Source organism: Pipistrellus hanaki (assembly GCF_964339955.1).
Source record: "Pipistrellus hanaki genome assembly, chromosome: 8".
Lineage (NCBI taxonomy): Eukaryota > Metazoa > Chordata > Mammalia > Chiroptera > Vespertilionidae > Pipistrellus > Pipistrellus hanaki.
Window position 1 is genome coordinate 57,275,023 of NC_140510.1, and position 27,924 is coordinate 57,302,946.

The window sequence follows — 27,924 nt, forward strand, 5'->3', positions numbered from 1 at the left end:
ACAGTCACATCTGATTTCCTTCATTTAAAAAAGTGGCTTGTGCACTGAGGTGAATGCACCAAGAATTTAGGTGGCTGCTCAGTGAGGAACTGAATTAATTGGCAAAGAGCAGAGCAATGGCTCCCACATCATTCCTGACAATCTGTCCCCCCGAGTGACGTGATGTCAACTACACGCGCTCGAAATGTGTAGGACACCAGGGTTTGGATGGGGCCTCTAGTTGGCTATTTTTAGAACCCCAGCCTTATTTAACTATAGCGGTTTGTCCCTGTTTGGCTCTGCGGAAGGACTAGTCTCTATGGCCCATTCTGTTTCAGAGTCTCCCATCATTTATAATACTTTTTTCCTTCCAGAGGAACTTCAGGATAATTTAATAAAATGTCTGCTCACCTCTTGCTTCCTTTAAAGAAAATAACCCCACTAGGGTTTTGGTGATGTGGCATTGGTAAGAAGGGACACACACCCTTATACTATTCTTTTTTCTTCCAGAAAAACAGGGGGTCTGCTTATGTAAGAGCGCGGAGAGCAGGGTGGGCGGACGCTTTCTGGAAAGGGACAGAGAGCAAGTGAGGTTTTGGAGCTCCCGTTCGCTGCCCTCCCATCAGGCAGTCCCGGAAGGCCTGTCCGTTACACCGCACAGGACACCCCGCCTTGATCTTGGACTCACGGCCCCCAGCACAGCGAGGATGAGCCCTGTGGTTTTAACAACCCAGTGTGTGGTACTTTGTTGAGACAGCCCCCGCCTCACCCTCTTGTCAGACACGGGAACGGAGAGGTCTGGACGCAGCTTGTCTTCTCAGAACCTCACCCGCCTCCCTCCGCAGGTGTGGCCTCCTGCCTGCCGTTACACCTGTTCCCAGCGCTCTCCTTTCTGTCACATCTGATACAGCCAGATCTCCAAGTAGCAAATGAAACAGAGGGTCAGACCCTCTATAGTAAAGTGGGATCTTGTCCCATACTTCTAGAACATTCTTTCCTAAGATCCCCAACACGCAATCTCTGCTCGCCACATTCCTGAAGGATGAGTGGGATGCTGGCAGGCAACGGGCAACTCTGCATCCAAAGCACTCTGCACAGGTCACCTCAGAGCCTGGCACAGGCATTTCTTCGTGGCAACCAGGTAAAACCAGGGCTCTGCACAGACTGGAGACGGAGCGGAGCCCCAGACACCGGGTTCCCGCTGGCGGCACTGAGGATGCGATGGGACCCAGTGCCTCGGCATGGGTACTTGGGAGAGCTCAGGCATGGAGGGCAGACAGAGGGGGCCAGGCAGTCTGTTCCTCGGCTTTTAGGGCTTTAAAGACTCTTCTGGCACAAACTGAATCTCACCCTCGGGGACTCCGGGACAATACTTCTGGGAAAAGGCTGTTTGGGGAACCCAGGATGCTACTGTGAGTAGACAGGTGCTGTCCTCTCCCCAGTGGGCAGACCCCCTCAGCAGCCTGGGAGCCAAGCAGGTCACTTCATCCCTCCACTGACAAAGATGAAGACACTGCAGGCCTGCACGCTCAGCCTCAGCCTCCAGCCCCCCTGCAGAGACGCGGGAGGGCCCAGCGCTGCTCCCAGACTCCCTGCCTGGTCTTCGGGCAAGGCCCTCGGTGTCCTCACCTGATGCTCAGTAAATTATTAACATATCACATCCTCTCCATCCTCCTCAGGCTGCAGTGGGGACTGGCCTGGGCCAATGACACGGCACCGAGGAGGAGACACGGGGTTCTGGAGTCAGTTCTGAGCGCAAAGGCCAGCTGCGTGCTCTCGGACTTGTTACTTAACCTCTCCGAGCCTCTGTTTATGCCACCTGAACCAGGAGGAAGTATCAGCCGCCAGGCCAGGTGAGCACACCGTGCACATGTCAGAATCACGCCTCTTCACCGTCTTACCTGCAGAATGAGGGCGCACGGGCAAACAGCCGGGTGCCAGGGACTCAGACGAACGGAGGCTCCTACCAACCATGCATGCTCTGCACTCCTGCTGGGAGGAGTCCACAGTCACTCAGAACCAAGGTCACCACCTTCTGGCTTCGACGCCTTCCCCTTCCGTCAGCAGCGTCACTGTGCTCCACGTGGGAAGCACCTCAGATGGGCAAGTTATTCACCTGCGTGGCACCTCCATGTCCTCACCGATACTATCCACCTCTTCCAAGTGTGTGGACAGAACCCGCTACTCTGCGCACGCCCTGTGCTCAGGGAAGCGCCAGCACCAGCTCCCAAGGTCACCTTGGCACCACCAACATCCCAGAGGGGATCGTTTGTGGTGGGGGCCGCCCTGTGCACTGAAGGGCATTTGGCTGCACCCCCGGCCTCTGCCCACTAGAAGGCAGGGGCATCCCTATCCCCAGACAACCCAAGCTGCCTCCAGCCACTGCCAAGCGTCTCCCGGGGGGCAGAACAGCTCCAGCGGAGGACCACTGTCTTGATGAGGGCCATTACCTGTGTTGTCATTCGCCCTTCAAACCCGAGCCCCAGGCTGGAGTGCTCCTTTCCCTCCCATTTCCCGTCAGGGCCGGGTCAGTCTCCACCCGCCAGCCGCACCCGCACGCCCATGCCCCAAAGGGCTGCCAAGGAGCAGCTTCCCAGCCTGGGTCTGATGCAACCACCCGGGAAGTCTTTACGCAATACTCTTACTTTTAAAAAGTTCTTGCATATTTCTCATTCGAAGACAGGTCAGAGGATTACCGTGCAGGCAGGGCCCACTCCAAGACATCCCTCCCAGATGGCCTCCCCTAGACCCAACCAAACTCTCTCTATCTGTGAGGCCCTGGCCCTTCTCCAAGGCCCTTTAAACCCCCCACTATCTGCATATTCTCATTCCTTGCAAAAAAGAAAATCCACTCATTCAGCAGCCAAACTGCCATCTGCTCCATCATTCCCACCGTCTCCCACCCAACCCCCCACTGCAACAGTCCTTATGTTCGCTGCTGCGGCACCGACCTAACCTCCCCTCAGAAACCCAGACTCAGCACGCTCGGCCAGGCCTGCTGCTCCCCCCGCCTGAGGGTTCTCTCTGCCCCGCCACGCCTGGCCAAACCCGCCCGTCCTCCACCAACTCCCCCACCGCTGTGCTGTCACTGACCCCCGACCCCCACCCCCAAACCACGAACAGGGCGGCAGCACTTTCTGGATGTGACAGGAGCTCCTGCATCAGCACACCCACCCTAACTCCAAGGGCCAAGTTCCTCTGTAGCCGCGCACCAAGCACACGCAGGACTCTCGAAGTGACGAGTCCCCCGTCGGCGCAGACTGAGTATGTGAGCTCTGCTCACCGATGGGCAACTTCGTCCCGAGTGAAGGCGGTGGAGGGACCCCGGGAGCCCATGCATGGCCTGGAAGGCCTTGGAGCTCAGGTCCTGGTGTGGTCGCTGCCGCACGCCTCACCGCACCAGCCTAACCGAGGTCTCTCCCGGACGATTTACCAACCAGGCCCCCTGGGCACACAGCCGGAACCCGGAAACCTCGCCGTGATCAGGAGAGGCCCGGAGAACCCTGTGCAGAGCAACCCGTGGCACCTCGGCCGGGCCCGCTGGGCAGGGGAGAAAAAGCTGAGCGTGCTTGGGCCAGGCCAGCAGCACACGGACCCCTGGTGGTAAAAGAACCCTCTTCTAGTGGAGTCGGTCACATGCCCCACTTAGAAACAGGAGGTGCAAACACATTGTGGAGCTTTCTTTGTGTAAGGTACACACAGACAGACACACACTCAGACAGTCATACACACACAGACACACTCACACAGGAGAGAGCTGTAACAAGGGGGAAACCTGGCAGGGAACTCCACCTCAGCTCCCATGAAAAGACATTCAGAAATCCCTTATTCATTCAACCAGCACAAACAGAGCCTCTTCCGATGACCTGCCTGTCTGGTAAGGACCCCAAGCCACTGGCCGAGCCTTCAATCACAAACTGTGCTATGACATGGGGGACCTCGGATGCACCCATCCCCAGAGGCTCAGGGGCCTCTATCCCCGCCTGCTCCCGCAGGTGCTCTCAGCAGCTGCTGCCGATGCCTGTGACCCCGTGCCCGGGCAGAGGGGAAGCTGCCAGCGTCCACGGATGTCCATCCCGACACCACGAAGGTCCCCTCTGAGCCAGCACCACGTCTGTGGTCGACAGCCCTGGTGCCCCAGGGTCCCCCACAACAAGGCCTAAGGACTGGACTGTGACTGCTTATTCAGCCGTGTCTCTCCAGCCAGGCCCTCCGCTCCGGGCCAGCGAGGACTTCAGTCTTTCAGCATCCCCGGCAGCCCCCGCAGTGCCTGGCACACACAGACAATCGCTCAGTAAGCAGTGTTAAACCAAGGAAGGGCTCGGAGCGGCTCCGATCTCACTGCACGTGCCCAAGCACGACTTCTGATGTCCGCAGCTTCCTCCTGCCCGGCTAGGGCAGGTGATCAGAAGTGGCATCTTCCTTAATTGAAGTCATTAACGAAATAGGTACTGAGTGCTTGCCAAGCTCTGTTGGCTGCTGAAGAACACCAGGGAAACGAGACCATTCCTGCTCCTTGCAGCTCTCAGAAATGGAGACACAGACAGGAACGGCAACAGAAACCCTCCCGCAGGCAGCACAGCAAGGTGAGTGGTACCTCAATCACGCAATGCCTGCGAATTTGACCTTATTTGGAAGCAGGGTTTTTGCAGATGTGATCAAGTTAAGATGAGGTCACTCTGGACTCGGGGGGGGGGGGGGGGGGGCCTACATCCACATCTGCTGGACCCCAAGTGCACCAGGCACATCCTAAGTGCTTTCCATGTGCTCATGGATTTCACTGTCACAGCCTCCCTGTGAGACAGACACGACCACTAACGCCATTTCACACACTGAGGTGCGAGAGAAGCAGGTAACTTGTCCAAGGCTCCCAGCTGCTGAGGGGCAGGGCCAAGCGGCTCCAGGGCCGATAGCCGGAGCCCAGCTCCAAGGCCAGATGGATCAGCTCCTTTCCAGACAACTCTGAGGACACAAGTTGTCCCTCCACCTGTCCGGCTGGGCAAACATCAGCCCAGTGGCACTTGGAGACCAGGACCTGGGGGACCCCTAAGGCAGTGACCCTGTGGGAGAGCTGACAGGGCCCTCAGAACACTGCCTCCCTGTTTTGTTTTGTTTTTTAAACCAACGCATCAGTGCGCAAACCCTGTGTGAATCACCCTTCTGCTACAAGTCTGTGCCAGGCAGAGATAAGATGCGCTTGAACCGAAACGCCAGGCTTCCCACAGGACAGGGAGCGCAGCCTCCTGGTAATTCGGTGTGTTTCCCTGCAGCTCTGCCAGTGACGCCAGGAGATGCGCCTGACAGGGAGCCAGTGTGACCTGGAGCCAGAGGGCGCAGCCAGAACCCAGGTCAACGGGGAGAGCCCTTTGCTTCCACCTCCATCCACACAGTGCCCGAGCACGATTATTTACACAGAGAACGAGAAGCAGGAAAAAAGAATTACCCACAAGGAGAGAGGGGCGCCACCTGGCATGCTTTTTGTCCTCAGCTTCACGTTGCCATGGCTCACACCAGATGTCCTGCCCACTGTTAGTGACACCTGGTCTCGGGCCCCTCCTCTGCAGGAAGGCTGGGCTGTCCATCACCACAGTCTTGGCCTAGAAGTCAGCAGCCCTGAGCTGGGGCCTCCTTCCCCACAGGGCAGGCGGGCTGGCTCCCCAGCAGGGGGCTCCGAAGGAGGCTGGAAGCTGGGCTCCTTCCCTTCAGCTCCTAAGCATCCTCCTGTGGGCGGGCTTCCTCTGGCTAGGCCATGCCCCAGCTCCTTTGGAAGACATGCTGTTCAGCCGCACGGCCTACGGAGGAATTCCTGTGTGGCAGCTTTCCAACCACTGACTGCTCAGTGGGTGTTTCTGCTGCACCCCCATGGCTGGTCCTTCCTGCCTTCCTGCAGAGATCTCTTGTCCTCGGCCTGTCTCGAGAGTCCAGTGTCCCCCGAGTCCGTCCTTGCTTTTCTGTCTCTCACCTGAGACATTCTCGTAGGGGCTGGGCCAGTCAGGGCACCCCAGGGAACGGAGCTACAGGCTGTCTAGTCTCTGTGATGCCCAAGCCCATGTTTCTAGGGGCAGCGCTGTCTCCCCAGCACCAGGCACACAGCAGCTGCCCCCAGGCATGGCCCCAGACCCAGCCTCACCCCCCACCCAGCTGCCCAAACTCCCACATCCCCACTCATCCTCGACGCACAACCCCCCCTCCCCCCCTCCCCCGCACCAGTTGGTACTCCAGCTGAAAAGGCAAACTTCCCGGAGAGCAAGCAGCGTGTGGGAACCGTGGCTCTGCTGACATTCGGGGGCGGATCATCTTTCTGTGGGGGCCATTCAGTGCACCCCAGCCTCAACCCGCCAGCTGCCAGCAGCACCCCCAACCCCAGTCCTGATGACCAAAACATCCCCAGACATGCCAGACGTCCCCTGCTGACGCCAAAGGGGCAGACGGTGACTATTTTGGGCTGCGTGGGCCATTTGGCCTCTACTGGAACCAGTGGGCTCCGCCTTTGAGAGGCAAACCCAGCCACAGCAGGTGAGGGGCACAGCTGGGGTCCAATAAAACCTCACCTACAGAAGCCTGCAGCGCAGACCAGGCTCCCATCCCCGGCGGCTCACACCCTGCCTGGAGGCTGGTCCCCAGGAACCCAGGCCCACAGCCCTAGGGACAGTGTGGAGGGAGGTGGCCCGCAGACGGGGTGGGTGGCTGTGAGCACCCTGAAGTCCTGGCTGCCTTCACCCCCTGGCTTCCCTTTCTGGAATGTTTTTGTAACATTTAAAAATCTACCACAACGAAAACGGGATACGTTTCCCATAAACACGTGACTCGACCGATTTCTGACTGATCCATTTTTACTAAGACCCATGAGTTCAGGTGTAATACTGGGAGGCAGCAAGTGGCTCTCCTGAGGTTTTCTGAATGTGATCACATCCATCCCAAAAAAAGGAAGGAAGGAAGGAAGGAAGGAAGGAAGGAAGGAAGGAAGGAAGGAAGGAAGGAAGGAGAAAGGAAAGAAAAAAGGAAGGAGGTGGGGAGGGGGAGAGAAAGAAGAAGGAAGGCCCTATTGGAACAACGCAGCAGACAGGGACACCAGGTTGGGCTCCCACGCCACCTGCTGTGCTTCCCTGTCCGGCCCTCAGTGGGAGGAGCGGGGCCAGCACGGCTGGGCCTGCAGAGGGCCGCTTTCTCAGATTTCCTCCATGCCTGCAGCCCAGGAGAGGATTAGAGCTGGAGCCAGAGGCCTAGGTGTGAGCAGCTGCAGGGACTTGGTGGGCACTCAGCACCCCTCCCCCAACTCCCAGGGACAGAGGAGGGGACACTGCCAAGGGATTCCTAGCCCTGGAAGGCAGCTAAGTGGCTGAGCTCCAGGGGGCTCCAGGGTGAATCACCCTTCCAACGGCTCTGTCTCTCCTCTCCCTGGCACCCCCAAGTCTTGCCCGTAGGTGTGCGTTAAACCTGCAGAACCAGAGCCAGGAGGGTCCAGTCAACATTCCTGCTCTGACAGATGCTCTTAAAGGCAGAGGCAGGACAAGAGTGGTGGGTCCAGGATTTGGACACAAGGAAGCAGAGAATGTCAGGGACCCACTGGCTGGTGGTCCCCCAGCTCGGTGGAGCTCGGGAGCTGTGCAGGTTCCTGGCCCTGCAGTGGCATGTTCACTGGGTAGGGACAGGCTGAGCTGTCACTCAGAGTCACAACAGGAACGGGACCATGACCTCAGATTAGCATCATTTTATAAGAGCTTAATAAAGGGGCAACTTACAGAGGTGTGAGTGGGGTGCAGGGCAGCAGGAGTGAAGGGAAGGGGGCAGTGGTGGCTGGAGCCGGGGGAGACAGGGCCCCTCGGTCAGGGGCAATGGAGACAGCTCCAGGCTCCCCTGCAGGGAGAGCAGAGTCAGCCTGTTCTCTCCCACCCTGGCCGATCCGATCAGCAGGCAAGGGAACCAGCCCCACCTGCTACAGTCCTTCAGCTCTACCCCAGCAGGTGTGGAAAAGCTCGGAGGGACACAGGGACAGACCTCCAGCAGCCAGCACAGAGGAGGCCCCGGGCCTGTTTTCCCAAAACAAGAAGCCTCCGGTGTGATCCTGATGCAGGTGACCAAGGGGCCACACCTGGAGAAGCACCCGGCCAGGTCTGCTGCGGACACCCCTCCGTGAGCAGCACTGCCCGCAGGTGACTCACCGTTCCTGGCATTGCTGTGTCAACACACAGCCAAACGGACCCAGAGACAGCAGCAAGCTGGCCTCTGCGCCACAGGGACCCAAGCTGGTCCACACCAGGGGGATGGCAACCCCAGGTCAACACTGGCTTCTGGGGGTTTGAAAACACTGGGGACAGGCATGGGCCAGGGGAGGAGGGATCAAAAGCTAGGGGTCTCTCCAACAGCTCTTAGAATTAAAGTAGGACCCCAATACACAACGAATCCTAGCCACACTATTCACAAGAGCCGGAAGGAAGGTGGGAAAGCCCACTGATAGGTGAGGAGACCAACAAAAGGCAGGTCCCTCCTTATGGCAGAATGTTACCACAACAAGGAAGGAAATTCTGACCCACACCGCGACATGGATGAGCCCTGGAAACATGATTAGCGGAAGAAGAAAATCACAGAAGTCACGTGTGGTATGACTCCGTTTACAGAAAGTCTCTGCAACAGGCAGATCCGCAGAGACAGAAGCAAGGGAGCGTCTGCCAGAGGGCGGGCGGGTGAGGGGACTCGGACAGCTCACAGGTCTCCTTTTGGAAGTAGGTGGAGGGCGTGGCTGCACAACTTTGTGAATATACGAAATCCCATGGAACTGTGACACTTTAAAACGGTTAACTTTATGTCCAATAAAAAATAATAATAATAAAAAAGAGAATCTTTATTAAGAAGCAAGGTCACGGGTGGCATCCTAGGTTAGGACGTATCCAGCGGAACCTACCTGGGGCTGAAATGCCGTGCATATGCACAGTCTGAAAAGATAGCTTTATTGAAAAAGGATGTGCGCAGAGGGATATTTTCGTTATAATCAGGTCAGAGAAAGAAGCCTACCTGTAGTCAGCAGGGGAGCTGGTTCAGTAAAGGGAAGAAGCCATAAAAGGCAGACGGTACCCCAGCCACTGCCAGGATGCAGTGGGTGGTCAGAGGTGCTGACGGAGAGACCTCAGGCACTGCGGCCCCTGGAGCAATTCACCTGGACGGAGACAGGTAAGGGCCCCCTTGGCCCCCCGGAGCAATGCGCCTGGAGAGAAACAGGTGCGGGCCACTTTGAGTGGTTTTTTTTTAACGACCCTAAAAGGCCAACTCAAACTCACTAAGCACAAATGCAAACAGCCTGGGACACCCAAATCAAGGTGAGGGAAGGATGGGGGTGGGCCTGGGCCTGGAGCCATTGGAGGCACAGTCAATGCTTCCGGCCTCTAGCCCCTGGTCACTATCCTTATGAGGTCAGCCCCATCACCCCCGATCCACTTCCCCACAACGCAACAGTGCAGCTGTGCAGGTGCCACACTCATGCAACCACAGCTTCTTGTTCCCATTTTGCAGATAAGTAAAGTAAGGCAGAGCAAGGGTCGGTGAGCAGAGATACAGACGTCCAGGCCACCCCCCCACCAGAACCACACGGGAGAAGTGGGAGAATAAAGGAAAAGGATCCCCAAGCAAAGAGGGTCTTTTTGTCATCACCCAACTGAGGACCCTCATTTTGTTCTCAGCAACAACTGCCCCCCGACCCCCAACCCCCTACGCCCGCCATCAGTGCAGCCAGGATACTCTATTTGCATCGCCACAGGAGCTGCTTTTCTCAGATTCCACTGATAAACTGGGTCTGCAGGATGTAGGCTCACCCCAGAGTTCAGTGTCCGAGGGCCAAACCCTGGTTGGTCATGGGGCCCAGCCCCAGGTTGCTCTTGGACCAGCCTCACGGAAGGACAGCCAGGGCAGGGCCACCCTGGCTCCTTACCACGGGCGCCCCCCACAGGCATGCTTAGGTTCACTCAGAAGCCCACTCGTGTGTGGTGCCCTGCAGACTTTCCACAGAAACACAGTGCTCCCAACGTGGACAATAGCCTGGACTAACAGGCAAACTGCCTCCTGACAAACGTTTGATGACGTCAGAGGGAGGCCGGTTCTCAAGTTACATCGAGTCCTTTTGAAAGTAAAGATCTGAGTGCAGCTGCCCGTGACTCCTTCCGTGACGGAGAGTTCTAGAACCCTGTTAAGCCTCCCGTCAACCCCCCCCCCACCCCCCGCCCCAGGCCTTTGGTTCTGGGGAGTCCAGAGGGGTTTGAGGCAGCACAACTTTCCAGGTGAGGGTGGTTTTCTCAAGACAAAACTCATAGATAGGTCTTACCAGGCACGCTCTCAAACCCCTCTGAGGGGGTTGAGGCCTCCCTCTGACCTCAGTCAATCGCTGTTGAGCTTCTCTGAGGCACACTCTCTCCCGTCTGTAAAACAAAGTACTAACTAAGGTCTGGCTGGACCCACCACAACCGAAGAAAATCAAGAACAAACCTAAGAGTGTTATATACCGTGAACCGACGTGCAACATGTAAAAATAACACACAACGACAGAGGAGGTCGGTCAACACGGCAGGTGGCGTTTCTCCCTCAGAAGCTTCCTCTTGGTCAAATCCACGGCCCGAGAATCTCGTGCACCATTCATTCAAGACCCCGCCCTCCTCTTGGAGAGCCCCTTCATTCATTCCTCCTCCAATGCCACATCGGGACTTGACACCGTGCAGCCCGCACAATTCAGAAGGACCCCTCTGTCCAGTCACCTGCCCACAGACGGCCTGCCAGTCACCCGGAGCTGCCCGGCGCCCTGGACCCCGGTTTCTATGAACCACCTGGAGAGCATCTTTCCTTTTCAGGGCTCATTCAGAGAAGGTCCAAGTTCAATACAAATCCAAAGGAAACTTTCATAGGCTAGGTCTACCTCACTCTGTAAATGAGCAAATGTTATCTGGACTTAACAAAAACCAGAATTATTGTGTAGATAAAGGAAATAAAGAGGTTTCTGTCCAGACCAGCCTTGGTGTAAGCTGATCACTCCAGCCTCGGGGCGATGTTCGGCAGCCTCAGAGCCACGAGGTTCTCTTCTGTCCGGGTCGCCTTGTCCCCACGCAGGTCTAGGCCTTCCTCCCAGGCAGGGCCTGTGAACAAACCCACTGAGGAACCTGGTAAGACCTATCTAGCGGTTCTGTCTTGAGAAAACCACCCTCACCTGGAAAGTTGTGCTGCAGACCCTCTCAAAGGACCCTGCCAGCCCTAGCCGGTTTGGCTCAGCCTGCAGCCCGAAGGATCCCGGGTTCGATTCTGGTCAAGGCTCCTCCCCAGCCCAGGCCTTGGTTGGGGCTCATGCAGGAGGCAACCAATTGATGTGTTTCTCTCACATCGATATTTTTCTCTGTCTTTCCTTCTCTCTTCCACTCTGGCTAAAAATCAATGGAAAAATATCCTCAGGTGAGGATTAAAATAATAATAATAATAATAATAATAATAATAATAATAAATAAATAAAATAAAATAAAAGGACCCTGCTAAGAGTCCACGAGGGTAAACACACTTTTGTTGCTGAAAAAAATTATGTTCAATGGCAAGGCCCGGACCACTATTCTCCATCAAAGGACATCCCAGGCCAAAGACCGGCGCTTTTCTAATTGCATCCAAACCAGGAGAAACGAGAGCACACCCCCCAGCTCACCTGTAGGCACAGAAAGTGTAAACAGGATTTATGGGCGACGACGAAGGAGGAAAAAGAATTGAGGCGTGTTTACTGGGTGCAAAGTCCAGGGCGGCCTGGGATGGGGAGGCGGGAGGAGGAAGGTATCCCTGTGCACGGGAACCGGGCGAGGAGCACACCACAGGCACAGAGGGCAGCCCCTGCCGGGCGCTCGCGGCAGAGGGGGCTGACCCTGACCTGCTGGGTAGCGGAGGACGGTGGCTTGTAATAGGAAGACACCGTGTGACCTCAGACAGCCACCAGCTATTTAACGCGGCTTCCTCTGCTAAGCGCACAGCTTGGCCCAGCGGCCTTTCAAGTTCCTCCCCAAGTCCCACCCCTGAATGGAGTGGAGGGGGGTACTGGGTGCACCATACGTGTGACTCCAGGACCTCTGTCCGCCCCACGGGGACAGGAGCAGCTCGCGGTGCCGTCCCTCCTGCAAACACCATGGGAGCACGCACGCCTGGAACGTGCTCCTGCCCAGCCCTCCCCGAGGCCCCGGGGAATTCACTCTGGCCAGCGGGTTGTGTCAATGTCTCTTTGGACCTTTGGGACCCCTGGGGCAACCCAAGGTCAGGAGGGCAATGTGCTTCAGAAATGGCAGGAGCCGAACTGTCAGGGCCAGGGCTGCCCCCTCAACCACATCACAAAGGAGCCACTGGACTACCAGCTGGGGCCCTCAGCAATGATAGAGACAAGGGTGTCCCAGAGAAGCTAAATGGCTTGCCCACAGTGATAGGTTATGGGAAAGTCAGAGAGAAGGAGGGGGTGAGGGAGGCAGGAGGGATGGAAAGCTTGCAATAAGCCCAGGTGGTTATGAGGCATGCCACCTCCTCCCTTAGCGGGAGAGCCAATGGCCATCACTCCCTCCTGCAGGGACACCCCCGGCTTGGACACCCCAGTGGCCCTGTCCCCTCCCCACAATCAATCAGCAATGGACACAGATTTACAAACTGCCTGCGGACCCAGCACAACCCTCTTCTCTGAGAGCTGGGAGCTGTAGGTACAAGTGGTCCAGGGCTGCTGGGGCCGGGGCCGCAGGCCATTCCTGGGCCAGGTGCATGCTGGGTGAGCAGCAGCGGCCAGGTGACCAGGGAGAAGCACAATTCCTGAAGAGCAGCTTCATTTCTCAAATTCCAGGGCCTCCCCAGACTGACTGCTGTGCTAGGTCTGAGGCTCTCCGGTAACCCTCCCATTTTCCTTTCCGGAGCAAGTCTGCCTAGTTTCTTTTCATCCCTGAGAAACTTCTGAGGCACTAGCTCCGTTTCTGTGGATGAGGAAACTGAGGTCCAGGAAGTTAATTTAGGCAAAGTGTGCTTATGTGCTCATAACTGAATTCATTTAAAAGCAAGGCCAAAGCGTTAGGCTCCCTGCAGAGGCTTTTTTTTTTCTGACCCAAGGATGAAATGCATTCCCTCTGCCCTCCCGAAGTCGCAGCCTGCCCAGTCAACTTTAAATAACGGCACTAACAAAGGGGGGAAACTCCAGGCAGAGACAGGAAAACTGGGGTTTCTGATTAGATTGAACATTTCTTTGTGAGGCTAAGCAGGTTTCAGTAAGAGACTGGGAGGCTCTTGAAATAAACAATGGTAGAATCTTTCTTCATTCGCACCTTTTATCTCCAAAGCCTCAAGTATGCGAAAAATTTCTCATTGTCTTCATGACACAGCCTGCTTTAACAAGGATGAAAAGGCAGGGTAGCGAACAGCCCCAAACACAAGGCTTTTATAAGAACTCAGATGCCATTTTTAGCTTAGCGTGTGGCTGGGGGCAGCTGGGGGGAGGGGGGCAGCTCGGGTTTCTGGTCTGTTCACATGCCCCGGGCTTCTCTTCGGGGCTCATGACCTCAGTCATCCAATGGCAGCCCTTTACTTCCGAAGCAGCCACACGTGAGGCATTTCAATGCAAAGATTGGGGAAGGGGCTGAGTAATGCCTCAGGTTCGTGAAAAGCTGCAGGCAGAGTTCCCCTCTCCCAGGTCTTGGGGAGGTCGGACCTGGGAACCACAAAGGGATTCCACGGGGTGATCTGGTCATAAATTCCTAACGGGACAGGTCGTGGTGGGCAGTCATGCCCCTGGCTCTTAACTTCTAAATGGTTTACCCTGGCCAGAGCGAGCCCTGTCCATTGTTTCTGTGCACCTAGGTTAACTCACCTTTGAAATAAGCCGTAACCACCGCCCTGAAATCCAATCTGGCCTTGCTCTCTCCCACCTTCAAGAACTCTTCCTTAAGTTCTCTCCTAATGCCTTAACTCTAAATGCGTAGAAGAAACTGCACATTGACATTCTAATGAGGCGCTTTTTCTCAGTCTGTTGAGATTGTGCTCCCAGCTGTGTCCTCTGTTTGGCTCCAATATATTTTTTATAAAACTTCTCTGCAGGTTTGGACACACCACATCAACAGAACTGACCCCTGCCAAAACCGGTTTGGCTCAGTGGTAGAGTGTCGGTCTGTGGACTGAAAGGTCCCAGGTTCGATTCCGGTCAAGGGCATCTACCTGGATTGCGGGTACATCCCCAGTAGGGGGTGTGCAGGAGGCAGCTGGTCGATGTTTCTCTCTCATCGACGTTTCTAGCTCTCTATATCTCTCCCTTCCTCTCTGTGAAAAATCAATAAAATATATTAAAAAAACAAAACAAAAAAAAACTGACCCCATGTGGGGACCAGGCAGGCCTTGGCAGGAGCCGGATCGGTGCTTCTAGGTCACCTGGCCAGTCACTGTCCATGCAGGCCTGGATGTCACCGTGCCAAGAGCACTGGCCTTCGCCGCTCAGTTCCCAGGACATGCGAAAGCTGGGGTGTCCCCACATACAGACTAGAGTAATAGTGACGCCAAGGAATGAGGGGAGAGTGCCCTGGGAGGAATGAATGGGTATGGGCGTCCTTCTGGGGTGATGAAAAACGTGATGGCGGTGGATACAACACCGTGAACGCACTAAATGCCAACGAATAGTACATCTCAAAATGGATAATTGGAAATACTATGTGTAATTCACATAAACAAAACAAAACAAAACAAAACACAATCAGGAAAGTTTGGAGGTCTCCGGTCTGAAAACCCCAGAAGAGCAAACGTTTGTTAGTTCTCCCTGTGGCCCAGGCAGGGTGCCCAGCCAGCCACCCCTTCCGAGCGGGGACAAGTCTTAACTGTGTCTTTGATTTGCAAGTAAACGTACAGTTCTGAGGACAAAAATGAATTTCATGTGTTTTATCTTTACTCTAAAAATCAGCTGTGTGGCTCACGTTTGTGGCTCAGAATTGATTTCTGTTGGCTGATGCCGGCCTTGGGGACACTGCCCACATAGCTCCTGTGTCCTCCGAGGTGCTGGGTAAGGGAGGCAGCAAAGGAGTAGCTTGGGGCACACCTACCAGAGCACTAGGCCTGGACGTTGCTACTCATTGTAATCATCCTCTGCTCTTGACCTTGCCGAGCCTCATCTGTTATCTGTAAAATGGGCAGGATGCACACTGTCCCAGGGCTGGGGTAGACAGGACACGCGGCCAGCAGGTGCTTAGCTGGCGCGTCCTGAGCTGGAGCTCCCACCTTCACCGACACCCGCAGCGCCGTGGGGATGAGCCAGGGTCTCCCCCAAATAGCTCTCAGGGCAAGTTGTGTTATTCCCAGTTACATCGGTCACGGATACTGGTCTTAAAGTGCAGGGCACTGGCGTCGGCTCCTTCCTGCTCCCTCACCTGGTTCAGCATCCCGAGCAGCAGCCACGGTCACGTGACCTAGAACACCTAAACCAATGGTGCAGGAATCACATGCCAATCACAAGCAAAACTCTGGACAGAGAAACCGAAACCCTGGGAAGCTCCATCTCACAGTGAACTTGAGAGAAATCAGATCTTGACTCTTAAGCACAGAGAAGACATGGCATTTATGTTTCTGGGAGGAAAAGCCACCAAGTTGGCCAAATGTATCAAGACGATTTTTTTTTTTTTTTCCATCACGAGGGATGGTCTCTGCATGCTGAGACGCCATCCACTCTGCCAGCTCCCCGGCGGGTAAAGGGGAACCTCCCTCTCCCGGCTCCCGGAGCCCTTCATGCTCAGGTGGACACAGAGGGCACCGCTCTGGCTCATCTCTCGATGGCCAGGCCCCGTCTCACCCTCTTGTCCCTCTTCTCAAAAGTCTTGCTGCTCTGGTTCGTCTGGCTCAGCGCCAGAGAAGGCAAACCACATAAATGACAGCCCAGGAGCTGTGGGAGCCAGGGAGAGGACCCGGGCAGGGCCCCCAGGAACCTCTTCCTGTCCAGTCCAAGAGGGGCCCTGCATTGGACAAGCTGTGCCTCAATGAGACCACGTGGGGTGGGACAGGAGGTCACACCGCACCGACCCCTGGTATCTCTCGAGTACATCTAGAAAGTCATGCCGCATACTTGTGTTTGATTTTAGAAACCCCAGCAATCTCGCCAGTGCCAGGCCGGAAGAATGCGAGGAATGTGGCTGCCTTTCCCTGGGTTTCACCACCACCCAGCCTTGGGCCAGGGGGCTGCACTTATAAGGCCAGGCCTGCTGGAGGCTGCTTCCTGGGCAGAAGTATTTTAAGTCCCTGAGGATTGACCCCGGGCCCAGAAGACTCCCAAATTCTTCACTAATAAAAGCCCCCAGGCCGTAACCTGAACACACCCCTAACATTCCTCTGTCCCTAACATTCTTTCTATCCTAAAGCACAGGCCACAAGGCAAACAAAGACCAGCGATGTAACAGTGGGGAGAAGAACGGTGGGGGCAAAATCTCCTCCCCCAGCTCAATGGAGGGTTGTGTGCTTCAAGGAAAACCTGAAATAATTCAGGCACCCGCTTGACTGGGAGAGGATTTTAGTCTTCGAACAGGACCCTGAAAAGAAGCTCCCAGGAGCTCTTCCCTCTCAACTTTCCGCCACTGCCCAGCATGATGCTAATGTCCATTTAATTCTGTCCGAGCCCTCCCCCCAGGGAGGAAGGACTCTGTCGTTTTTGAGCACACAAAGGCAGTGGCACTGGCACGTTAGCTGGACGATCCCACCCCCCTGGCTTTACAAAAGATGGTTTCCTTCTATTGCCCAGAGAATGAAAAAAAAGTGCAGCCAGGAAAATACCCCAGAACGGTCCACCAGGGGAAGGGGAGCAGTTTCTCTTTCTTTTCTGCTGGGAGTGCCAACTGCCTCCAGCTCTTCCTCGCGAACCTGGCTCCATGCTTCCTTTTAACATTCTCTGCTATTGTATTCCCAGAGTGGGGAGGGGGGACCCGGAACCACATGGAGCTCTCTGGCCATTGTTTGGGAGCCGTAATCTGACGTTATAAGAATAACTCCTTTGTGCAAATACAACAGGACAGCCAACCTGGGCTCTGTCTCGTTCCGGGTAGAGCGAGAACATTCCATCCGTGGCGGCAGAGGGGAAGTCGCAGAAAGTAAACAGAAATGAGGGGCTGTTCTGGGAACTCTGTGGTGCCAGGCCCACCGGTGATGTCTGGCCTTCCCGTGAAGACAGAGCAGTGCCCTGAAAGGCCAAGGGCCGCCAGAAGCTTCCAGAAGCTGCTTCTCCCTCCGGAGCTACACGTGCGCGGGGCTCCTCTCCCCACACGGGTCTGTGCGCCTCGGCCAGGACACAGCTGCCTCCACACAACGGGCGCAGGGACAGCGGCTCATTCAAACGCCCGGTGTGCACGGCTCACTGCTTACCTGCCACAGGCCACCAGCTCCCGGCGTCAGAGGTGGAGTCCCAGGACCCGGCCTTCCATCCAGAGAAGAAGGGAGATGCTGCAAGACAAAAGGGAACCGTGACCAAGATTCGGTCTCTCAGACCCAAACCCACGTCTCTATTTTCCCTCCAAGACTCTCCCGATCTAGAGCAGCCGCATTCACGTGGTCAGGCAAGGCAAGGGTGGGCACAGCGAGGTGGCGCCTGGGGGCCCGTTCCATGCCAGCTGCTGGGAGTGTGGCCGGTGGGACCCTTTTCTAGAACTGCCCTGTCCCAGGGGGAGAAGGCAGACCCTCCCCTGCTCTCAACTCCTGAGAATCTAGGACCTGCCAGGTCGGAACTCCTTGGGTCTCGAAGGGCTTTGCTGAGACCGCAGTGCAGCCTGCTCCCCTCTGCCCACGCCTCCTGCTCAGAGCTGGTCCCAGGGTGTCCCCACAGACCGAGCCCAGTCAGAGACAAGGGCTTTTATTTCCCCCCACTGGTGTGCCTTCCTTCCCCTGCTGTTCCTGTCGCTGCAAAGACCGGCAGTGTTCGCTCCGCAGAAGAATCTTACCGGCTGAACCCCAAAGACACACTCCGATCGCCTGCCAGCAGTGGGGCTCCCTTCCCGCGTGGTGGGGTCAGCAGGAGGTGGTCCCGCTGCAGAGCACTAACGTGTTAGGCTCAGAGCCCACGCCTGTGGCAGGTTCCATAAACAAGTGTGACGGTGACAGAGAGCGGCGGGATTGAAGGTCACCACCCTGGGTTCCCCCTTAGATCCCTGCTTCCAGGCTGACGTCTGGCCACAGGGGCTCTGGGCTTTGGGGGAGCCCTGGACCTGGCCAGGCTGTGAAAGGGGAGGCGGATTCCCTCTGCACACATTTCCCTCCACCAAGGCCTCCCAGCCTGCAAACCGTGCCCGCCCCCAAGAACAGACCGCCCAGAGCAGCTCCCTCCTGATACATATTTCACATGCAATTAAAACGAGTATCGTCAGCAGGCGAGGGCTATCCCGTGAGGCTGGGACAGCTGGCTAGTTTTCAGGACACCGTTTCCCCCAGGAGCTTCAGCGGTGAAATGAATTCCAGATGTACCGAATGACGGCGGGCCGGCGGGCGGGCGGGCGGGCAGGAAGTCAGCCAGAAGGAAAGACCATCTCGCAGGGACACAGAGCATCTCGCGGTAGAGACAGACCCCCCCAAAGGCCCAGCAATGAGAGGAATCCCACCGGCGAAGGGGCCAGGCTTCTCCCAGCCAGTGAATGCCACGGAAAAGGCAACGGCGTGAGATAACATACTCAAACACAAGAGAATAGATCCCCCAGGAGACGGAGAGATGGGAGGTGGGGACAGGATGTTCAAGACACGGAAACAAGGGGCCATTGTCCACGCGTCCATTTATTTTGGACGTGTCCACAGTACCGCTCACCGGTCCAGGGAAGACTCGGATTGTTCTGAGAACCTCAGACTGCGCATCCAAGTGCTTGGGGGAGTCCGAGGGCTTATGTCCGAGCAGAGCGGTTGGGAACCTCACCGTTCTAAAAGGGGAGAAGGAAGTGAAAAACACACCAGAGGAAGTGAAAACCCGAACAGAGGGGCCTCTGGGAAGTGAATTTATGGGTGTTTTTCTGCTTCCCCAGACTTCAGTGCTTCTAATTCATTCAACAGTGAGAGAATGTTTCTTTTTTTTCTTTCTCTTCTGACATTTAAGATTGACTCCTCAAAAGTCACTATACCAGCCTGAGAACTTTGGAAAAACAGGAAAACTGCTAAGCCTATTCCTTAAGTTTCCAAGCCACCATGATGGACGTGTATGGATCCATCGGCCAAAGGGTCCCCACACCCAGCCTCTGCTAATTTTGGGGGCGGAGTCTCTCGGGCAGAAAGTGGTCCTCCCTGCTCCCTGCCTCCACCACGCCCATGCCCAAAAGCGCCACAGCAGTGGAACTATAGCGGGAAGTAGAACCTTTAAATCCTTGTCCTATTCTAGAGGCAAACTTCGGCTTGTGTGCCAAATCCATCCAATGTGTCAACCGTCTGTAAGGCCCATGTACAAAGAATGTTCTATTTTCTTTAAATAATTGGGGAAAAACTAAAAATAAGAATAGTATTTCGTGATGTGAAAGTTATAGGAAATTCAAATTACAGTGTCTGTAAATCAAGTTACAGGGAACACAGGCAGACACATCCGTGTGTTCACCTTCTGTCCACAGTTCTTTTGTGCGTCGAAGACACAAAGCTGAGAATATTTTGTCTGGCCTTTTCCAGAAAAAGGGTGCTACCCAGGTTCTCTACCAATCCTGCTTATGCACTGCGGCAAAGGGCCAGGCCAAGGTGGGCACACTGGTTTAGTTGGCAGATGGCACGAAGATGGCAACCGGGAAGAAAAGAAAACAGCAGGTAGGTGAGAGGTATGGCTAGAAAAGGAGACAAAGGTGGCCGGAAAGGGAAAAGTTCATCAAAATTATTGTCCAGAGCTGGCTCCAAGGTCAACAGGGAAGTGTTCCTGGCCCGGGGGCTCCCACCCCCATACCTGATAAGGATCAGTCCCCATGCACGTAATGCTCATGACATTGATCTCTTGGCCTCGCCATGAGCCCCAAGGTCTTCACTGTTTATGGAAGAAACTTTAAGACAAACCACTTAGAAAACGGAGAAAGCAATGCCTGGGCAGACTGGCGATGGCCCTTCTAGTTAACGCTAACCAAACCAGCACCTTGGAAGCTATTTTTGGCAGGTGGAGATGACACAGCCAAGCCAGAGTGTTTGACGTCTCTCCCGATTCATGTGGTGAAATTTTCTTACGCAGAATACAGAACTGGTTTGTTTACCTTCCCTATAGTTACTTAACATTTCAGACTTCACAGGGGATGAGATAAGGAATGATACCCTTTCCTCTCGCCTATACTGAGTATGAAGCACAAGAGGGAGGGATTTACTGAGACAAACAACCAGCCACCACAATGGATTCTTTATGTGGCTGTCCATTCACCTTACACACCTGCGCGTTCCTACCTGGCACCTGACACCTATGCAGTCCGTGGTGAAGTTCACGGACTGCCCTTCCTCCTTGGGTGAGGTTTCTGTTTGTCTGTGTGTGAGACGGGAGGCCCTAGGGGTTACCCGGGCCCTCTCTCTCAGGCTCAGGTATGTGGGCTCCCACGGACACCTGTGGACAGAAGGTAGCTTTCTCCTTCGGGCTTGTGCTCCTTCTGGTTGGACACGGTGGGCCTGGGCACACAAGTATTTATGCATTTAACTTACATGAATGAATGGATACAGGTGAGGTGAGAGCAGCTGCTACGACAGCCCACATGGAATAGTTCAGAAAGACTCCACAAAGGTGCAACGCTAAGAAGGGGCTGGCAAACTGGGCCGCACTGAACACGGGAGGGAAAGAAGAATAAAACTCGAGAACTCTGGATTCAGACGGTTTAACTATCACCTTTATGCTGTTGCTTGATTTTAACTTAAAAATCAGAGGACCATGCTTGTTAATTCACATAAGACACTACTGTCCAACGACACTCAGAAACTCCCTTCCCTCAATGATTAGGAAGATGGAAGACAAACTCCCATTAGCCTGCTTCCCACTTAAAAAAACAAACAAACAACAACAAGAAAAACCTTCTTATTCCAGGCTTTGACTAGCTTTTCCAACTCACTGACCAGCTAATCTAGGAGTCTTTCAGCCAGACCTGGGTGGGAGATTCAAGTCCAGGGTCGTGAGCATCGCCAATTAGAAGCTAATGAAGGAGACCTTCCCGGGGGAGTCCTCAGACCTCCACTCTGACCCATCACCTTCTCCCATGAATCCACGGGGGAGATGGCACAAGTCAGGGAACTGTGTGGTGCATGACTCCAGGCAGTGGGAGGCGGGCTGCAAACACAGGACTTCTGAGATGTCCCTGCGCCATACGGTGTCAGCTCTGCCCTGACTGGCTCCATGACCTTTGCTAGATCGCTTACCTGGACTCTGGGCCGGTTTCCTTCCTCAAGAGGAAAACAGGGCGGTCCATAATACCATGTGAGAGCACCCCCACTCAATGTGGCTTTGTCTCTTCTGTGGGCAGAGACTGCATTTTTTTTCGACACAAACCCTGTTTCCCCGAAAATAAGACAGTGTCTTATATTAATTTTTTCTCCCAAAGTTGCGCTAAGTCTTATTTTCAGGGGATGTCTTATCTTTCCATGAGCTAGGTCTTATTTTCGAAGGATGTCTTATTTTTGGGGAAACACGGGTAGAAGGCCCTCTATTTAGTGCCAAATACATAGTAAAAACCTCGAAAAACTTCTGCTTAAATAAGGCAGCGTTGCTCAACAGTGGTGCGATCCAACTCCTGGCCCCGAGCGCTTACTACAACAGAAGGCTGGTCTCCAACCCTAGAGGCCGAGGGGTTGGGGGCCAGGCCTGAGAATCTGCATTTCTAACTCACTCCAAGCAATGGCGATGCTGTTGGTCCCTGGACCACACCTTGAAAGACAGTGAGTGGTATGGACATGTTGGCAAATGAAAGAACGAAGGCTCGAGGTTTCAATGGCTGACCGAGATCAAGAAACGGGAAGCTGGGCGTACACGCCAACGTGGCGGGCAAAGCCAGAACCAATGACCGATACATAGAACCACGGTCAAGTGCAAAGTCACAAAGGGACATCAGGCAGGTGGCGGTGAGACAGGATGTCTCCGAGGGCGGGCCTAAAACGCTGGGCAGGGTCCCAATGTCGCACTTCCTTCTTCCTCTCCTTCTCCCATGACTGACGTTATGAAACCTTCCAAGTCTGTTCAAGTGGGAAGAAGCTGCGCGTCCTGCTTGGGCCAGAGGCAGGGAGTTTCTGTGTGAGTCTGGGGAGCGCACACAGAGTGAGCCGCCCCCCAACACACGCTGAGGGGCTGCGGACACTTAGGACAAGTTAGTGTGGTGAAGCCCAGAACCTCTTTGACCTGGACTCCAACCCTGGCTCCGCCACTGAATGTGCGACCGCCCATGTCCCCGGCGCTGGGAGGGCGGGCGATGCTGCGATCCGATGCCGTCCCCATCGTCCCACACATGTGGTGCTCAACAGCTGGTCCCTTTCCTCCAGAGTGCCCAGCCAGCCCTTTCCCTCTCAGGGTGTCCTCGTGGGAAGAGCTGGCCCCGAGGAGGAATGCCGGCCTTCTGACCTCTTGGATTCTTCTTTTCTGGGGGTCAAATCTTCACCCTGGCAACCTCTTACCTAGCAACAGTGAAAAGGGCAAGAGAAGGAAAAACGCAGCCTGGAGCGGCCCACGTCAGTCCCTGCAACGGGTCTACATTCCCTTCCACGCCTGTCTCATCCCGGACTGAGGCCCTCAAGAGCCCCCTCCCCGGTTCAGCTCTGCAAAAGGGGCCCGGGGCTTCCGTCTGCCTCACGGTCAGGATCGTGGTGACGTCACAGTTTAGAAAACGTAGCCACGCGGCGCCGTCGAGGGTGGAACACCGGTTTTCTGAGAGCACCAAGTCCCTCACAGTTCGTGACTCTGAGCACACAGCACACACCAGCCGCTCAGCACGGCGGGGCAAAGGCCACCACGGCGGCATGGAAAGGCATTTCCCTCCCGATCCCCCGAGCACAGATGGGGACACACGTGGAATGGGGACCCGGTCAGAACACAGCGGTCCAGGAAGAGTTTAAGGGAGAGGAGAGGTAGGCTCTCCCTTCCCACCAGGGCCAGCTGATCCTCCCTGATCAGTCTCTCCACCCAGGGCCTGCTCCAGATACTGACTTATTCCCACCTTCGTTACAGGCACCACAGGCACCGTCAGCGGGCCGGGAAGTTGCACGCAGCTAGAAATGCAGTGCGCCCTCGTTAGCTCGGAAGGGTCACCTGCAGGCACCCGTCACCTCACAGATCGACCTTGGGCTCTGCTCCTTGGGAACTAGAGGGGCTGGCAAGGTAAGGAAAACCCTGCGCCCTGCCCTCCGGATGGAAGGAAGAAGCAGCAGGTGCCAGCCTGTAGGACAGGGCCGAAAACGAAGACGCTGAGATACAAAGCTGCTTCTACGGGTACGAACAAGATGGAGAGGGAACGCCTATTGGGGGTGTCGAACTCAATCAGAGAAGGGGCCAAAATCTAAAATCCAGCCTAAATCGCGGGACGAATGGTTTACTGAACATGTCATAAACTGACAATGTCATAAACTGACAGCGGAGTGCAGTGATGACAGCGCGGTGCGGGCCACATTGCAAGGCCTGGCGGGCTGGATTTGGCCCGCGGGCCTTGTGTTTGACACATGTGGCCTAGGTGGAGAAGGAGCTCGCCGGGCCGGAAGGAGCTTGGCTGACCGGGCTCACACAGGTGCCGAGAGAGGGTGCCACACACAGGAGACAGCTCCCTCCGCGTTGGTCTCAGAACTCCCCGCATCCCGCCAACACAGTGGAACTTTCAGATGATCTGAGCACCTTCTGTCTCGCGATGGTGGACAGTCATGTAGACAGACTTACTGTCTGAACTCACTGGATGGGGCTGCGGTGTCTGCCTTGCTTGTGACTCCGGGGAACAGGGAAGCCTGGACTTCTTGAAGACACAGGTATAGAACCCAGGCACGGCAGCAAGCCCCTCCCTGTCCTACCCAACACTCTCGAGGAGGGTGGCTGCAGTCTGCGATGCCCAGGGCAGCCCTGGGCTCAGTGCCCGGCCTCCCATCCTGCCGAGGGACGATTCTCAGAGGGACCCCAGCAGTCCCTTGTGATGAGCTCAGTCCCCCACGTGGCCCCTGCTTTCCCCCTTTCCCATCACACTCTCCCAGTTCTCCACTCCTGCTTCGGGAGGCCACCTCTCCCCCCAAATCAGCCCCCTTGCCTCAGGCTCGGCTCTCGGGGGTCCCAGAGCAGACAAGAGGACAATATGAATCTGACACCAGATGCTGGGCCTTTCGGCCAAGACACACACACAGGGCTGGTGATATAAACAAGCACGTTCTCAGTCAGTTCCGCCCCAAGCCAGCGGGCTGTTGTACCGTGTTAAAAATGCCCGATTTAGAAAGCCAAAGGAAATATTTAGTTCCATCAATAAAATGCACTTACACTCTACTAAATCTGGAGAAAAGCAAAGGATATTTATACCACAACTGACATTTTTACATTAAAAAATACTATATAAATGCACTGTGGCTCACTTCCAGGCTAGAGGCCATCGGAGCTCATGGTTCCCAAGGAATTCCTGATGCTCAGCTGGGCCTGGATCCCAGTTCCGGCCCCACGGGCCCAGCCCGGTGTCAGCAGGAAGCCCACTAACCTCCTGAGAGTACCCCCAGTTACGACCTTGAGTCAATTACATGTAGGGGCTCTGCTCAAATGTCACCTCCTCCAATCCCAGACCCCCATGTTGCTTTCCCAGGGCGGCTGCTGTAACAGACTGCCAGCAACTTGGTGACTTAAAACAAATGTATTCTCCTATAGCCCGGAGCCAGAACTCTGAAACCAGTTTCACCAGCTGAAGTCCAGGATTAGGCAGGTCTGGTTCCTTCTAGAGGTTCCAAAGGTAGAACCCACCTCCCTGCCTTTTTCAGCCTCTAGCAGCACCCCGATCCCTGCCCGGTGGTCCCTCCCTCCACCTGCAAAGCACATCGCCCTCTCTGTCCCCATCATCTCATGGACTTCTCTGTCGTCAGATCTCCCTTTGCCTGGCTTTTAAAAAAGACACTTGTCAGGCCCTCGCCAGGCAGCTCAGCTGGTTAGAGCGTTGTCCTGACATGCCAAGGTTGCAGGTTCAATGCCCTGTTAGGGGGCACATACAAGAAGCAACCAATGAATGCATGAATAAGTTGAACAACAAACTGATGTTTCTCTCTCTCTCTCTCTCTCTCTCTCTCTCTCTCTCTCTCTCTCTCTCTCTCTTTCTCTAAAAATCAACAAGTAAAAATAGTTTTAAAAATGACACATGATTATATTAACAGTCACGGGTTCTAGAGATTAGGGTGTGTATATTTTGGGGGGCCATCATTCAGCCCAACACATTCCCCACTTAAACCAGAACACCTTTCCCTCCCCGACTCCCTCACTGGCTTCACGCGTTCTTTGTCTGTCGCTTGTTATTTCCTTTCTCTTCCACTAGAGCAGTGGTCGGCAAACTCATTCGTCAACAGAGCCAAATATCAACAGGACAACGATTGAAATTTCTTTTGAGAGCCAAATTTTTTAAACTTAACCTTCTTCTCACGCCACTTCTTCAAAATAGACCTGCCCAGGCCGTGGTATTTTTGTGAAGAGCCACACTCAAGGGGCCAAAGAGCCGCATGCGGTTCGAGAGCTGCTGTTTGCCGACCACAGTGCACTAGAATAAGTTCTCTATGAAGGCAGGTGGCTCCCCTAGACTACAGGCATTCAATCAATGGCCATGGCACCTCCATGCAATCGTCAGGAACTCACGTGTCTCATTCACTGTTGTATCCCAGCTCCCAGGCCTGCACTGGGCACACAGTAAGATGCTCCATTAGCAAGACCCGTTCCTGAGCATAAAACAAAGTCCCCATGTGCCTGTGATCTGCACATCGGTTTGCCTCCCACGTGGTCCCCGGTGCATCTCTCCCCACCAGCCCACTGCCCTGCAAGCTCCCCTTCAGCACATCCCTCCCCGCTCACGGCACAAACTGCCTGCTTTCTCCTGCCACCTGCCCGTTCCAGGGCTCTCCCCAATCTGGCCCATCCCATCTCCAGCCCCTCCTGCCCATTTCCTTCACGCTGGCCAGCTCAGCTGCCCACCCTAACCCTGCACACAACACCCCACCCTCCTCCTGTATGGAGGGAATGCCGCCTCGGTACCCTCCTTCCAGGCCCAGCTCCCACCCCCATGACTCCAGGCCTCGGTGACACCTATGCCACCCCACTCAAGGACAGCGCTTCCGGGCAGGTGAGCTCACAGCCTCCGGGTCCCTGGGGCTAAGTCTCCGATGAGCACTTACACTCCCCGGGGACATGCCCTTACATTTCTCCAGTGCCCTCCAGCTCCTGGGCCTTGCGTCAGATGGGCCAGGAGGTCAGGCCCTGACCGGGCACAGGACGTCCATGACTGCGTGGCCACAGTGTCCACGGCAGGAAAAGCAGCAGCCCAGCGTCAGCGTGATGACGGGTCCAAACGCAGTGAACAAACCTAACGAAGCCACGGGTCTGCCCATGAGTACCACCCGCCCACAGGAGCAGGCAACGCTCCTCCTCATCCGAGAGGGGCCCAGGCACCACCGGAAACCAAAATCAAAGTATAGCCGGGGGTGAGGGGCGACTAGGGTCTCTGGCAATCAGAAATCCAGGACACCCGGTAAATTTGAATTTCAGATACACAAACATTTTATTAGCGTATGTCTGCCCTATATGATCAAATGTTCCTGGGCATCCTGCAATTTTATTTGCTAAACCTGGCACCCCAAGGAGACTACGGGGTGGCCCCCAGACTGTGCCACTCAGAAGGGTTTCCCAAGACCTGCAGCCTCAAGGGGAGAGGTGGGAGATGGCCTGGCCGGGGGCAGGGTGACCAGGAGCTAAGCTCACCAGGTCCACTCCTTCCAGAATTCACTCAGTGGTGCTTTCCGTGAGATTTCCTTCTCATTGAAGAGCTCTTTAAAAATAAAATCCTTCTTGCCGGCTGTAAAAAGGGGTTGTCTCAATACCAATTTTCCCATTCCGGCATAATTCTTCAAGAATTCACAAACAAAGCCGCGGCCCTCCGACAACAAAGATCACCATGGATACGGATCACCTCCATCATGACTTCACCTCCCGTCCCACCAGAACCTGCCAGAAGAATCCTTGTGAAAACAAACACGAGCCCGCGGCATGCATGGCAGGAAATGTGGCGGCTCCTTCTAATTTTGACTTTCTCCAGGAACGCGGTCACCCCCGGAGTTCGACGCGGCTGGCGGGAGGGATGAGCCCACGCTGGTCTCTCTCCAAAATGACTGAGAGGCCAAAACATGGTATTTGAACAGGAAAGCAACTTCCCCGACCAGAGGGTGAGCCACGGAGGGGGACACAGGGAGCCGACGCGCCACAGGAAGGCAGCGACCAATAATTACCACGGGCAGGAGCCAGCTTCCCAGGCCCGGTGCCAAGGCGAGGGGACCACGGCCAGAAGGGGAGAACACCTCACAAACAACCCTGCAGACTACCCGCCTGGGCCGGAATTCAGAACAAGCCCCACTGGGTGTTTGAAGCCCACGTGGCCAGGGGACAACCAGGGAGGCAGCATTTGCAATGCATAAGAAAGGCTTATGTTCCAGAAAATTCCGAAGGACTACAGCTCAAGAAGAAAAAAATGGGCAAACACCATGAAAAGAGGATCTTTGCATGAGGAGAAACCAGAACAGCCAATAAGCATTCGTTTATTAGGATAATGATAGGGATCGAGTAAATTAAAGTCAGATACCTTCTCATACCCACCAGTCCAGACATCGCCCCCCAAAGGAAGTCTGCTGAGGGCCCCGCTCCCTGACACGCTCTCTATGTGGCTGCTTGCTTCTTCCAAGCCAGCAAGACAGGAAGTCTGTCATCAAGAAGCCGGACTTTCACAGGCCTCTGGCGTAATCTAATCATGGGCGTGGCCTCCATCACTTTGGATGATGGATCGATCCTATCAGTTA

At 55.2% G+C, this 27,924-nt stretch overlaps 1 protein-coding gene across 2 annotated transcripts in view; it reads right to left on the minus strand.

Moving 5' to 3' along the window:
- The window catches only part of SH3BP4 (SH3 domain binding protein 4), a 79,713-nt gene that overhangs the window by 25,767 nt on the left and 26,022 nt on the right, over nucleotides 1-27,924 (minus strand). For both annotated transcript variants that reach the window (XM_084892530.1, XM_084892529.1), the window contains exon 2: nucleotides 17,335-17,412. The gene's annotated coding sequence lies outside the window, so the exon portion shown is untranslated. The remainder of the gene's footprint in view (nucleotides 1-17,334; nucleotides 17,413-27,924) is intronic.